The sequence below is a fragment of the Balearica regulorum genome, chromosome 1 (genome assembly GCF_011004875.1).
Source record: "Balearica regulorum gibbericeps isolate bBalReg1 chromosome 1, bBalReg1.pri, whole genome shotgun sequence".
NCBI lineage: Eukaryota > Metazoa > Chordata > Aves > Gruiformes > Gruidae > Balearica > Balearica regulorum.
In genome coordinates, this window is record NC_046184.1 from 121,930,339 (window position 1) to 121,945,054 (window position 14,716).

The following is a 14,716-nucleotide window of genomic DNA, read 5'->3' on the forward strand; positions in this document are numbered from 1 at the left end:
CCAGGGGCTGAAAGGCTTAAAGAACAGGGAATTAAACTGGGTCTGCCTTTTGAAAGAAAACTTTGTCACCCCTGAAAGACAAAATGGGCTTCAATTGGGTAGGAACACCAAGCTTTGAGCACGAGGATGTGGGGAAGCAGTGGATTTTCTGAGTACTTTAAACAGGCAAGAAACTGCTTGTTGTTGCCCATTAAAACAAGATTATCCACAGACCCCCAGAGGACTGGCCTCCCCCAGCACTGCCAGGAGCTGGCAGCACTGGTAGACATGCCAGCCCACAGGGAGGAGGTGGGAGAGGTGGGAAGGGCACAGAGCACGTGGGGGCTCGCAGGCTCCAGCTCGTGAAAAGAGGCTCTCAAATCCTCTGAGTATAGAAAGATACAGCAGTGGAATTAGTTTGAGAGTGAATATGCCACTTCTAACATGTATGAAAATTTTTGTAACTTTGGCTTAATGATGTGTATTGGAGAGAGAACGACGGGGTGACAATCCAAGGTCAGTAATAGGCCACAGACGTCATGAAGCAGCCACTTCCATCAGGTCTCTTTCAGGCCCTGGGTCTGGAAGAGATGAGGGGACAGGCTGAGATGAATTTTGTGATGTGCTCTGCATGTGCAAGTGACACAGTGTGGTGGGTTGACCCTGGCTGGGGGCCAGGTGCCCACCAGAGCCACTCTATCACTCCCCTCCTTCATTAGACAGGGGAGAAAAAGTATAACAAAAAGCTTGTGGGTCGAGATAAGGACAGGGAGAGATCACTCACTAATTATCATCATGAGCAAAACAGACCGAACTTAGAGAGGGAATTCATCTAATTTATTACTAGGCAAAACAGAGTAGAGGAATGAGAAATGAAATCAACTCTTAAAACACCTCCCCCCACCCCTCCCATCTTCCCAGGCTCAACTTCACTCCCGGCTTCAACCTCCTCCCCCCTCAGCAGCACAGGGGGACGGGGAATGGGGGTTGTGGTCAGTTCATCACATGTTGTTTCTGCCACTTCTTCATCCTCAGGGGGAGGACTCCTCTCATCGTTCTCCTGCTCCAGCATGGAGTCCCTCTCACGGGAGACAGTCCTTCATGAACTTCTCCAACATGAGTCTCTCCCACGGGCTACAGTCCTTCATGAACTTCTCCAACATGAGTCTCTCCCACGGGCTACAGTCCTTCATGAACTGCTCCAGCACGGGTCTCTCCCACGGGGTGCAGATCTTCAGGAGCAAACTGCTCCAGCGTGGGTCCCCCACGGGGTCACAAGTCCTGCCAGCAAACCTGCTCTGGTGTGGGCTCCTCTCTCCACAGGGCCACAGGTCCTGCCAGGAACTTGCTCCAGCATGGGCTCCCCATGGGGCCACAGCCTCCTTCAGGTGCCTCCACCTGCTCCAGCGTGGGATCCTCCACAGGCTGCAGGTGGAACCTCTACACCCCCTCATCCTTCCTCCATGGGCTGCAGGGGGACAGCCTGCTTCACCATGGTCTCCACCACAGGCTGCAGGGGGATCTCTGCTCCGGCACCTGGAGCACCTCCTGCCCCTCCTTCTGCACTGACCTTGGTGTCTGCAGAGTTTCTTACATCTTCTCCCTCCTCTCTCCGGCTGCAAAAGCTCCCTCTAACTGTTTTTTTTTCCTTCTTAAATATGTTATCACAGAGGCGCTGACTGGCTTGGCCTTGGCCAGCGGCGGGTCTGTCTTGGAGCCGGCTGGCATTGGCTCTGTCAGACACAGGGGAAGCTTCTAGCAGCTTCTCACAGAAGCCACCCCTGTAGCCCCCCCGCTACCAAAACCTTGCCACGCAAACCCAACACACACAGAGTCAGCAGACGGCACACTCTTTCTTGAAATCTGATGGTGTCTACAGGTGCAAAAAAAAAAAAAAAAAGGATTAATATAAATGCAAGTACAAAAGAATGTACAAGCTAAAATTTGCATAGGGCTAATCGAATCTGTACATTAGTCATTCCAGAGGGACCCTGCTAAATAAAGAAAAGTAAGGGAGAGAGGGGACTGTGTGCTGTGGGTCTGGTGCTGCTCCCACACTTGCCAACCCCAAACCGGGTTTTGCAGCAGATGAGGCTGTGTGCAGCACTTAAAAACCCCAGTGATGAGGAATACGCCTGTATGAAGGGTTAATGTGTTTGGCATCACAAAACCAGTCTTTCCATCTTTTTGTTGACATGGTCAGGAAAGGCATGGACTGGTAGAAGGACTGGCATAAAAAACTTCCATTACCTATACCCCCAGATTTTGAATTACCATGCCACAGAACCGAACCCACAGAGTTTTTACACCACAGAGCTGGCATTGGCATTGGCACTGGCAGTGGCAGGGAAATGAGTGTGCATGTGATCTGGCACTGAACTGCACAATGTTAACATAGTTTCTGTATAAGTAAGGATTTTTCCAAAAGGCATAATTAAGAAATAGCCTAACAAAATCATTTTTGTTGCATTGAACTCTGAAATTGTGCTAATGTGGAAGAAAATATTCAGCAGTTCCTGGCGGGAGATATTAGCTCCTGGAATGGAAGCAGTTGTAGTGAGTCTTCTATATCATTAAATCATGTATACACTTAGAAACTCTGTTATTCAAGCAACTGCTTCTATATTGAAAATATAAATCACAGTGCCAGATTTTATTTAATTTTATACAAAAATTGGCATGCACAGAATCAGTTTTCTACTCCCTGATGATGTATACTCCATAAGAAGACTTTTTTCCAGTAGGAATCTCCGAAAATTCTGGGCCAACGATACTATATACTGCTTGTGTACTGGCATTTCCCACAAGAACCAAAAGGCTGTGCATTATACAAATACACAGAAAGGCACAGCAGAGAACTAGGATGAAAAAAATGTTCTCCAAGTCTTTTGCATAAAAAAAGTTTTTTATATCTTTTGCTTTGCTTGCCTTTGGTCATTTTGAGGAAGACTTTAAAGCATCATGTGTAAAAAACTTCAAGGCATATATATGGGGGGGGGGGAATTAGAAATACTATATTGTGGGAGAACCTTGACATCTTTTACTAAATAGTTCTTTATTAGAAAAATCTTTTTTGAATTCTAGTCAAGCTTTTTAGGTTAGCTGTAACGCATTAGAAAGCAGGCAGCTTTGTGTGCATATCACAGTGTAGCAGGAGTAAGATGTGCTTCTACCGCGTGTGCTCTTTCCTCTTTAAAACCAGTGAGAAAGAATTTGTTCAGTAAATCCATGATTTCATACCATGTTTGTCTGCTGACCCTGAAGCTTGTCAGGTATACTCACCTTTTGCAGTATTATCAAAAGGGAAAGGACACTGTTTTTTGCCCTGAGGCAGATATTTCTCAAGATGATTCTGCTCTGAATTAAAAAATTGCTTTGCATAATTGGCTATGCTTAAAGTAATCTGCTGAGGATAATAATATGTACTTGATTAGATTTATTTGACATGAGTTTTTGATTTAGATTCCCCGGGAGGACAGGTCTGAAGTGGTAGTTGCCGTGGGAGGTTGCGTCACTGCTTGGCAGCGGGGCTGGCTTCTCCGCGTGGGGAATTGCTCCCTGTCTGCAGGCAGCCTACTCTTCCTTAATTAAATGATCCACCCAACACATGTTGTCCTTTGTTACTCGGAGCTCCTCAAGGCCTGAGAAGCTCATAAAACAGTCACAGGGCTTTATATTCTTGGAGCGGCTGAAACACTAGGTAGCGACTTCAGAAGTAATGGTTTTATGCGTTAGAGATAAACACACAGCCGCCACTTCATTGTGGTTACTGTACTTCACAAAAAGGTTTCATTTTCTAAGCCAATTCCCGTGCTTCAGCCTGCACCCTGTGTGCTGCTTACACCTTACCCCTGCCTGGGGACCAAACCCTGCTGTGCAGGGTGGAGAGGCAGCACTTCCAACTCCAGCATCCAGGCCACCGCAGAGGTTTTGGCTGCCCAAAGGTGGGCAGCGGTGCCGGGATGGATGCCCCTGGGTATCTGAGCCAGGTCTGGGGGGGTACTATATGGACCTACAGGAAGTCTGCTCCCACCCAGAGACCAGTGTGTCTCCAATGGCGTGAAAGTGTTCAGGCAACTGCATCATTATCCTCGTTACCAACAGCTGAAATGGCCTTATCTGAAAGTAGCCCAATCTTCCTCGGTATGGAGAAGAACCATTCCAGACAAGCTGTTGGCCTTGCATAGGAACAACAGCTGCATGTGATGTTAATTTAAACTGTCACTTGGGCTCAGGACTCCTCATTAAAGTTCTTATCAGTCCGTTTGTGTGGATGAGATGAGAGCCAGGAACAGTGTGGTTCATGTCAGGTTGATCCTCCTATTGCTCAAGAGGAAAATTACTTAGAAAAAAAAATATCCTCTCTAACCCTAAACTAGAGCATTATTAACCTGGTTAGAAAGATGCTTGCTCATGGTGGGTGTCCCGGGGAGAAGCCACTAAGAGCATTTTAACTCCATGCATGGGAGCAAGCGTACGAGTAATTGCTGTTAAGGAAAAAAAGTCCCAACACTACCCACAGTTAGATTTAATTCAGTGCAACTTCAATTCTGCAACTGATGGAGCTCGGCTTCCCCCTCCTGGGGACAGGACGAATGGGCAGGAGCAGGCAAAGGCTTTTCCTCCTCCCTTTGCTCTACACTTTGAAACTGTTTTTTAACTGCTGACTGTGGACACCTCTGTCTTTGTACTCCTAAGGTGCTTGTAAAGGATGACATGACTTGGAAAAGCAAGCCTGCTGCAGTAGGATGAAATCTGCTTTAGTAATGTTTTTATCTCTGTTAAAAAAAATAATTAGAGTCTAGTCATCAAACCCCACAATTCATGTTTTGAAATGATTGCTGGGCTTAATCTTCATTGTTCTGGTGCTGTACATAGAAGCTCTGTGTACACCTCATACAGAAGTTATATTCTGGGTCACGAGAAAATACCTTTTCCTTCTTTAACTTGAATAATCTCTTTCAAGGATTGCAAAACAGGTGATTGAAATTTCAAGGCTAATCGATCTTGATTCTCTTTTTAGAAGAAAGAGTGCAGGATCTGTTTTGAAAACAAAGGCATGTCTTCTTATAAAGACATGGACAAAGGAAGACAGTGTAGAATTGATCGAGTTCGGTAATAACATCACCCCTTTCAGTTAATCTATCAAAAGACAATGGAGCTTTCCTACAGATGCCTGAGCATAGCAGCACTTCAGCTGTGCATGCTATTTCGTATATCTCTTTAGTAGCTGGTGGGTGCTCAAGCACAGATACATAAAACATAGCCAGTTACTCATAGGTTTAGCTCTCACGGAAGTGTCAAGGGCACCCAACCACTTGAAACAGTAGCACTTGTTCATACGAAACAGCATAGTTTCAGTGTTGTACAGATCCATTTCCATGAATGGCTCGACTTATTTTTTTACTTCTCCTCCTTTTAAAATCAAACCCAAGAGAATGACCTTTTTCTCTCAGATTTGTTTTTTTAACTGAAGATCTCACCTTTGATAAAGTATGTAACTTTAAATAAACACAAGTTCAGGAAGATTGAAAAAAGAAAATACTATTTGTTTATGCAAAACTCAGTGTATGCTAGGCCTGCAGACACAAGGAAGTTTGTACTTTCATTAATGGCAGCAATGCTACATATGCCCATAAATCTGCTTATATGTTTCATCTCATTTCCTAAGAGCTTCCAGAAAAGTAAGAAAAAGAGCTCTGGCTGACTCAAATCAGCATTGGGATAGGGCCTAAATGTGTTAAGAAAAAACATAATTTTAGGGGGATTCAGGAGGAAGGAAACTTTTTTTTTTTAAAAAAGTAACTTCATCAAGGCAGTAAAGGCTGCACCTTATGTAGGGCACCTGGGAAGATTAATGGTCCTCAAAATTCCGCAGTTTGTCTACTGGGAGAAGGAAAAAACATTCAGCAGTTTTCCCTGGATGTTCACGGGACTTCAGGTTGTACTTCATGCCTCCAACCTTTCCCTGGGTTGGATCTTCCCTCCTGTAGAAGGACAGCATGTGCTAAGGAAAAGTTCTTAACTTGGGGTGTTGCTGCGCTTGGCAAAAGGCAGCATGATACACAGCGCCAGCCCCCCCAGTAGTAAAGAATCGAAGGTTTGCTACTGATTTTGGCATGTCCAAAGGTTGCCCCAGACAGAGCTAGTGGATTTCCTGGGATCCAGCTGTCTTCTTTCTTCTCATCTTTTAACCATCTTCAAATAATTTCCATTATTTTAATACCTAACTGAAAATTAGTGTCCCTGATGATAGAAAAGGGAATGAGGCAGCATCTACAGTATCAACACTGTAAATGTTGGCCTGACATTTCATAGAATCATGGAATCATAGAATGGTTTGGGTTGGAAAGGACCTCAAAGACCATCTAGTTCCAAGCCCCCTGCCCATGGCAGGGACACCCTCCACTAGACCACGTTGCCCAAAGCCCCATCCAACCTGGCCTTGAACACTTCCAGGGATGGGGCATCCACAGCTTCTCTGGGCAACCTGTTCCAGTTCCTCACCACCCTCACAGTGAAGAATTTCTTCCTTGTATCTAATCTAAATCGACCCTCTTTCAGTTTGAAGCCATTACTCCTTGTCCTATCACTACATGCCCTTGTGAATAGTCCTTCTCCAGCTTTCCTGTAGGCCCCCTTCAGGTATTGTAAGGCTGCTATAAGGTCTCCCCAGAGCCTTCTCTTCTCCAGGCTGAACAACCCCAACTCTCTCAGCCTGTCCTCATAGGAGAGGTGCTCCAGCCCTCTGGTCATCTTCGTGGCCCTCCTCTGGACTCGCTCCAACAGTTCCATGTCTTTCCTGTGCTGGGGACCCCAGAGCTGGACATGGTACTCTAGGTGGGGTCTCACAAGAGCGGAGTAGAGGGGCAGGATCACCTCTCTCGACCTGCTGGTCACACCTCTTTTGATGCGGCCCTGGATACAGTTGGCTTTCTGGGCTGCAAGCACGCAATGCCAGGTCATGTTGAGCTGCTTGTCCCCCAACAGCCCCAAGTCCTTCTCCTCAGGGCTGCTCTCAATCCATTCTCTGCCCAGCCTGTAGTTGTGCTTGGGATTGCCCCAACCCACATGCAGGACCTTGCACTTGGCCTTGTTGAACTTCACGAGACTCACACGGGCCCACCTCTGAAGCCTGTCAAGGTCCCTCTGGATGGCATCCCTTCCCTCCAACGTGTCGACCACACCACACAGCTTGGTGTTGTCAGCAAACTTGCTGAGGGTGCACTCAATCCCACTGTCCATGTCGCTGACAAAGATGTTAAACAGCGCCGGACCCAATACTGACCCCGGAGAAATGCCACTCATTTGCAGAATTTATTTTTTTTTTACTGAGAAATAGAAGTGGGGTTTTAAAGTCACAGCTTCTTCCCTAGTTTTTACCTAACTGCTATCCCACAGGTAAGTTGTCCTAATACACTTGGTGAATACTAGGTACTTAATAATATGTATGTGCACAAACCTGAATTAAAAGTTTAATTAAAAAACCCAGAAAATTGACCATGTATTAAGTAGGTCATTGCAGCATGTTTACACACAAAATATTTGTCTCTCATCTGGATCTGAGTAGCTTTCTCCTTCTGAGCTGTGCATTTGGATTTGCGTTTCTTAGGTAAGCCAAGAGATATGAAGAGTCAGAAATCTCTTTCTGTTCTAGTGGAGTTACCTCATGGCTTTTTTTCCAAGGCTTTTTTTTATGTAAAGTAGTTGGTACTTTACCATTTTCTCAGTGGTCTGCTGAGTGCCAGCAAGAAGCGGTCTGGTTGCTCTCCCAAGCCATGCCAGCCACTCGTGATACATGGGGAGCAAATATAAAGTCTCTATTTAATAAGGAGTGCAGGATGTGAGCCTGGAAATTGCCAGACTAGATGCAAATTTCAATGAAAATACAAATAAATAAATTGTGCCTTATGTCTATATCTAGTCCAAATGTAAAACTTTCTGTTTCTTCCTGTGGTTCCTTCCTATTTAGATATCCAATTTTTGTACACGTAGACCAAAAACCTGAGAAGCTCATAGTACCCCAGTTAATAGCTCTTATTAGTGCATGCTCATCACGTTTGCTAGAAAAGAAAATACAAGGCAAGGATGTACTTCAGTGTGTTAGAAGATATATTTCTAAAACTGTGGACTTTGCTGGAACATTAGAAAGGCTCCAATATTAGAAATGCTCAGTGTTACACAAAAATATGTACTTATTATTAAGCAGTGCAAATTGCTGCCTAATACAAACCATCCTAAAGAGTCAGTTATGGAAATATCTACTTCTAGGTGTGTCAGCTTTAGCACTGCTCCCAAGAGCTTAATTTTCTAATGTTACCTGCTATTGCCTGATTTGACATCCAAATCTGCATTATATTTTTTTAGGAGTAGAATCTTCAACTTGTAACTTTGGGAAAAAAATAATCAACCACAAAGCAACGACCCACACATTAAATGTTTTTGGCCAGACAGATTTCCCCTTAGCTTCAGATCCTTTCTGTATCCCAATACCACATATTTTGAGGACCAGGCATAGCTTGCTCGTGAATGCCCCTAAAAGGAGCCACAGACAGCTGTGACAAATCACCTCGATCTCCATCTTTCTCCAGAGAACCCATTCTGAAGATGCTGGCTAACACCTACATTGCTGGTAGTTTTTCACAAAAAGTGTTGCATTTCTTCATTAGGTGCTGACAATGGCATCAGATTATTTTCAACAAGAAATTTCCAGATTGTATAAGCTTCGAGGAACTGACAGCATATATCAGGTTTAAAACTGATGAATCAAGTGTGAAAGTATCCGTGAGCCTAACTGTTATGACAGCTGCTTTTTCTTACAGTACTTTTTCTTCTCTTTAATAATCCCCTATTTTTAGTTCCTTTTTCAAGTGATGGAACTGAAATAAAGAGTAACACTAGTGGGAGCCCTCGACTGACTCGACAGCTCTCACACAGCCCTGCGTGCTCCCTGCAGGGTGGGACCATCCACAACATTTAACTTTCCCTCTTTCATTACCCCAGTTTTTAACCCCTGCTGTAGTCTACTGAGATTCATGGGTCCTTTTTCTGGAGCAGACAGGAAACTCTTTATTTCCTCCACCATGCAACCATAGCCAGTTTCAATCTATTTGCAGGGCAGCTCATTGGACCTACATTTCCATTTTAAGGGGTTGTGGCATGAATCTCCCAGGACTATTCAGGCCTCCAAGACAGACCTCGGGCAGATCCACTCTGCCTACACCACACAATAGGATCCAATCTTCCCTTCCACTTCCACTCTCCCAAAGGCTTTCCAATTTCCAAAAGGCTTTGGAAAACCCCAGGTTCTTTCACTGACCTGAGTCGGAGAGATGCTGCTCCAGCTCCTCCAGCTCCTCCATGCTGTTTGCAGGACTAGGGCAGTGCCCTTGTGATGCAGAGGTGCAGGATCCCCATGCCAGGGGATGTGCTGGAAGGGAAAGGAGGGCTCCCCAGATGGATTTGTAGATTCGTTCCTAGTGAGCACATGCTTTCTCCAGATAGTACCAACAGATATATTGGAGTGAGATTTGTTATTTATTTACAAGATAAGTTTTCCCTCTTGGAGATATTCCCAGTTTGCCTAGGGGATGTGCAAGCAGGCATACCATGTAGTGTAAATTTAGATGAAGATTACACACCTTATCACTACACGAAATGGTCAAAAATGTTTTCAAATGTCCTGAAACATTTTTTAAAAATAAGCTGACATCCATTTATCTATTTGTATGCTTATAAACATGGAGCACAACATGCATTTTGTTAGTCATCCAGTAATATTCTGTGGCAATAGAGCTATTGAAATTTGTGTGTTGCCTGATGTATGTACACTGCTTAAGTTTTTGGTGGTAACTGTAAAGGAGTTTTTAGCTCCTAAAAGACATAGATTGTTGGTGATCTGCAGAAAATCATACATTTCTTTAAGATAATTGAGTTATTGAGAAATGTCTATGCTAATTTTATTGTAAATTCTTGCCTTATTAGAAGGTCCATAGTCACGTCAAGATTTAATGCTGAAGATTTATTCTGATGTCTTTTACTCAGGATAGCAAACAGTTACAGTTTCAATCATCTAGGCTGCACTTGATTAAAACATCTGTGAACTTGAGTGTATTAATTAACTGTTTTCATAGTTTAAGGATTTTTTTTGGCATATATTTTCTGCCTGAATGGCAAGTCATCTTCCTATGCAATATTTTATAAAGTTGGTTCAACGATCTTGTCACTTATTTTCCTGACAATTGTGCTCTCTTGCCTTTGTGGTGTATTTTTGTGTTTTGCTCCTCAGTCCCTTGATACAAATTTGTGACACTGCTAGTCGATATGAAATCAATTACTGTTTGACATAATATGGTTGCAGGTTTTTTGACATTGTCTGGTTTGAAAAAGCTTACCCATGGCTGTCTTCACAGCTTATTATAAAATTCTGCTTCAGAAACATCACAAAATTCACATAATAAATGAGAAATATAGTTGTTTGTCACTGTCATGATTTCCTCTCCAAACCCCAAACATTATTCTCATTTATCAACTAAACCTTAATTAAATAAACCTCACATAACCTTGTGTCAGCAAGGCTCTTGTGAAACTTATTTTATGTTTTGAGACCCTTAGCTGAAATGTGCTCTGCAGCTGCAAAATGCTCCCCTTGTTTATTGAGCAAACTTTCTAAATCTGCTGCCTGCTGCTCTCACTTCAGGGTTTTTCTTTTTGGTGTGGTAAGAAGAGGAATTAAACCCATCATATTCTGTATAATGTCTTAGGAAAAGTGTTAGGTTTTGTGCTGGAGGGATCTGTCATACTAGTAGAAGCCATTAGCAATGATGTCGCGGAGGACTGAAAATAAAATAAGACTAAATGTAGAATGTTCTAGTGGAATGAGAAAATACTTTCCTGCTGTAGATGAAGAGATTAAAGATTATTCATGAGCAGAAATTGTACATATTGAGACCCTGAGGCTGATCTATGATCCAAACAAACGCCCACATCCAAGAAACTGAGGCAGAAAATAAATGTAAATTTATTGCATCAGTTCCAGTTAAGATAATATCTAACATATACAATGTTACAACATTACCTATTATCTCTAGCCACTATTCCAAGATAAAAAAATGTAGATGATTAACTGCAGTGCAGATGATGGTAATATTAATCCAGGAACAGTGTCAAATGATATATCATGTATTTTCTTCATCAAGGTAATGAAAGGTTTGGGATTGACAAAGATACTTAGCAAGGTGAATTTTCAGATTGCATGCAAATCTTAATGAAATTGATGGGAAACTAGTGCTTCACTAGGAGGAAACAACCTCACTATAATTTTGGACCTTAGACTTTGAAACAGATAGAATATTTTACAGGCAAGAGTCAAAAAAAATCTTAGTAAAAACAGATCTGGCTTAGAGTTCACAGTCCTTTATTGATTTAAGCTCCCACTAAAATCAGAGAAAAGTTTAATGACAAGAGAGAGATCATAGGAACTAGTGAGTGCTAAATCAACAATTGAATTGTTCTACTGATACAGAGAAAAAAATGTGTGTTCTGCTGGAATGAGTGAGGCGTGTGGTTGTTCTCTGCTCCTCTTGTATTGATAATAAATCAATAAAGAGAGGAGTTACAAGTATTTAATGTGAATAGGAATTAAATTGTAAGAGGAAACTGAAACAGTGCTAGTAAACTCTTCAGTCAAAACCAGAGATAGTCCCTATATGAAAAAGAAAAAAGAAATTAATTCTAACTTGAAATACATGTAGTATCTGGGGCTTGTGCTTTGATTTGACTTAGTGTGGAGTCAGGGGTAAGCAGCAGAGTTCAGGCCCATGTTAGAACTTCCCCCAAATCTTTGGGAGCTGAAGTGGAGATCCCTCCTCCAGTTAGAAGCATTGTCAAGACAACATATGACCTGCCAATGAGTGACTGATGGACAGAGCATGTTTGCACTGCAGCTGGGAGATACGATTGCAACAGGAGCACGCATTTGCACGCTAACTTGAATGGGCTTGCTTACTAATTCATAATAAGCAGATCTTTCATTTGCACAGCTGTCTTGTCCACCCAGCCACAACTTCACGCCCTATCCTCCCCACTTGTATCCCACCCGCCTGCCGCGGTCTCTTTCCTGCTCTGCGACCCAGTGTGGGATGCAGGTGGTGGGGCCAACCTGGATCTGGAGCCCGGAAGGCGTCGGTCATGCTGCCATCCAAGCTGTGCCCCGTCCTTAAAGCATCCCCCTGAATGGTGCCCGCTTTGCTGCTGCTACCTGCCACTCCGGCCCTTTCTCTGCCTGGAGCTAAATGCCAGGGCGAGAGAAGAAGTTAGGCCTGAATATTCTCATTGTGAAACTGGTTGCCAAAGAAAAAACGTTGATGTAAAATAGCTGGCTAGTGACTGATAATAAAATGTGCAGGGGAAAGTTCGTTTGTGCAGGTGAACAGCTTTGTAACATATGTCCTGAACGCTGGTCTCAAAATGGACAGGAAAAGGATGGGCTCTTTGATTAGTGAAGGAAAAATATTGCCCACTTCCTCACATATGTATATAGACTAGCTTAAAAAGATCTAGTGCTGATGAAATCTACTGTGCACAGGCAGTGATGGTCTGAGCTTATCCAAACCAAGACAAGAGTGTCAAGCTCATACTCTATACTAGTTAAGCCTTTGATGTCCAGGGGTGTTAATTAGGGTTAGTGGTGTGGTGTCGTGAGTTACAAGTTTCCAGTTGTTCCCAGATTGCACCCATCCAGGATACTGCATTCCCCATCTCTTTCCCATCCTTCTCCCCTTCCTCCACCCCTCTTTTTAGTCACCCCCTCAGCAGCTCTGCCTCGGGTACCAGCAGCTCAGAGCTTCCTCACTCCTCTCTTCCACCACAGCCCCATCTGTCCCTGTTACTGCAGCCCAGCATCGCTGCCTCTGCTCAGCGGGGCTCTGCACTGCCTGCCCTCCCTCTCTGCTGCGGATACGTCCCCCGCTGCCAGCTGGGACCTCCTGTCATGGACCAAAAACCCGAGCTGGGCCAGGAAACTCAAGTCTTCTAAGTCCTTAGAGAGGCACCTAATGTTTAAATATTTAATTAAAACTGACATGGTTCCTAAGCCAAAGAGAGACGCATATACTGCATACCTTATTTTGTGTTGTAGGGAGATTTGGCTCCTGGTTTAGCAAACGAGTTATGAAATAAACTTCTGTAAATAAATAAATGTAGAAACATATACCAAATATCTACATTTTACCTATAGGTGCTTTTGGTTTTTTCTGCATTGGATCATTAAGTCTTGCCCAGGCCCACCAGAGCACGACTCTGTTGTGTGTCCCGGTGCAGCTCACGTGGTGGAGATCCCTGCCCTACTCTGGGTGAGGAGACAGATCGCCTTGCCTGTTTGGGGGCTTTCAGGACCCAGGGCTGGTAGGTGGTAGGTCAGAGGTAGCCTGCTGGGCCCTGGTTCCTCTCTACCTGGTGCCAGAAAGTCAGAGAAAAGCTTTTGTCTAGGCAAAAACCTCAGAAAAAGCAGAGTCCTGAAGGTTTTCAGGCTTCTGGAACAGCCCTTCTGTGCCGGGAGAACAGCATGCTTAACAGTTAGTTATTCCTGCTGTGCAAGGTAAGAGTGGAAGGTAAAAGCTCATGTACCAGCAGAAGTTTGTGAAGACAGAAGTTAAAAGAAAAATTATTATTATCGTTAGGTAGAAGTGCTTTCATTCTATGAGGGGAGCATCTAGAGCTGTGGCACACATTTTAATCCACAGTTGGTTTTCATAGCAACCCTGATCATGTAAAACTCATGCTATACTTATTACATTCATATACTACTAATTATCTTACTTGCTATAAATGAAATTAAATATCTTGATTTAGTTTATTGCCAATTTCTTCTGCTAGTGATCCCACTCCTGCTTTCCAGCATTGCAGTCTCATTTTAGGTCGTGCTCCATGCTTCTGCAGCTACGTGACTGCACCTGTACATGCTGAAACCCTGCTGTAAGGAGTCCTACTCTGGAAACTGTTAAATAGAGAATATAAAAAAAAATCAAGCATAAGATTTATTCAGTCAGTACTATTTTATGCTGCCAAGCAAAAGGAAGAGAGGAGCCACTGGAATCATGTATCCAAATTTTTCACAATTTCTGACAACAGTGAGAATGTCTTTGGTTTCATAGATGAATGACTTGAGCTGTTCTTGCCTTCAAGGCAAATCTGTGAAATACCAAGAAGGAATGATGCCTTGAAGACATATTGATGGGTAACAAGGAGATTGCTGTATGATTACTGGCACTTGTGCTCCTGAAACAAAGCAGTACTATTATAATGAAAGTAGCATCACCTGAAAGCGGATGACTTAGGGAGGAAATTGCCCTTTTATTGTGCTGTATTCTTCTCTGAAGGAAGGAATGTGTTATTATATTACTGCAATATCTTTATGGAAGATATTTTTCAGTTGGTGCTTGTCAAATTTAGATTCATAAAAGCTGATTTTTATTTTAAACCTGCCTTCCTTCATAGCACCATCTGCTGGTACTTCGTGGGTCCTGTCGGCTGCTGCTGGAGAGCTGTGTTCTGCGTTTTCCAGAGGAATGTGAAGATCTGGTGGTATTCATTCCAACTTGGTTGTGTTATGGAGCTGCAATAGCATTTCTTTCGCTAAACTTCCATTCGCTATCCATTCATCCTGACAGAGTCTGTTTTCTGAAAGTAATTCTTATTCACATTATGAAAACCATTAAAAGGAAGAGGAATGCTTGCA

General features: G+C 43.3%; 1 long non-coding RNA gene across 1 annotated transcript in view; it reads right to left on the reverse strand.

Moving 5' to 3' along the window:
• Positions 1-794: 794 nt before the first annotated feature.
• Positions 795-14,716, reverse strand: part of LOC142604761 (uncharacterized) — a 152,120-nt gene continuing 138,198 nt past the window's right edge. The window contains exon 2 of the long non-coding RNA XR_012838599.1: positions 795-1,076. This is a non-coding gene — a long non-coding RNA (uncharacterized LOC142604761). The remainder of the gene's footprint in view (positions 1,077-14,716) is intronic.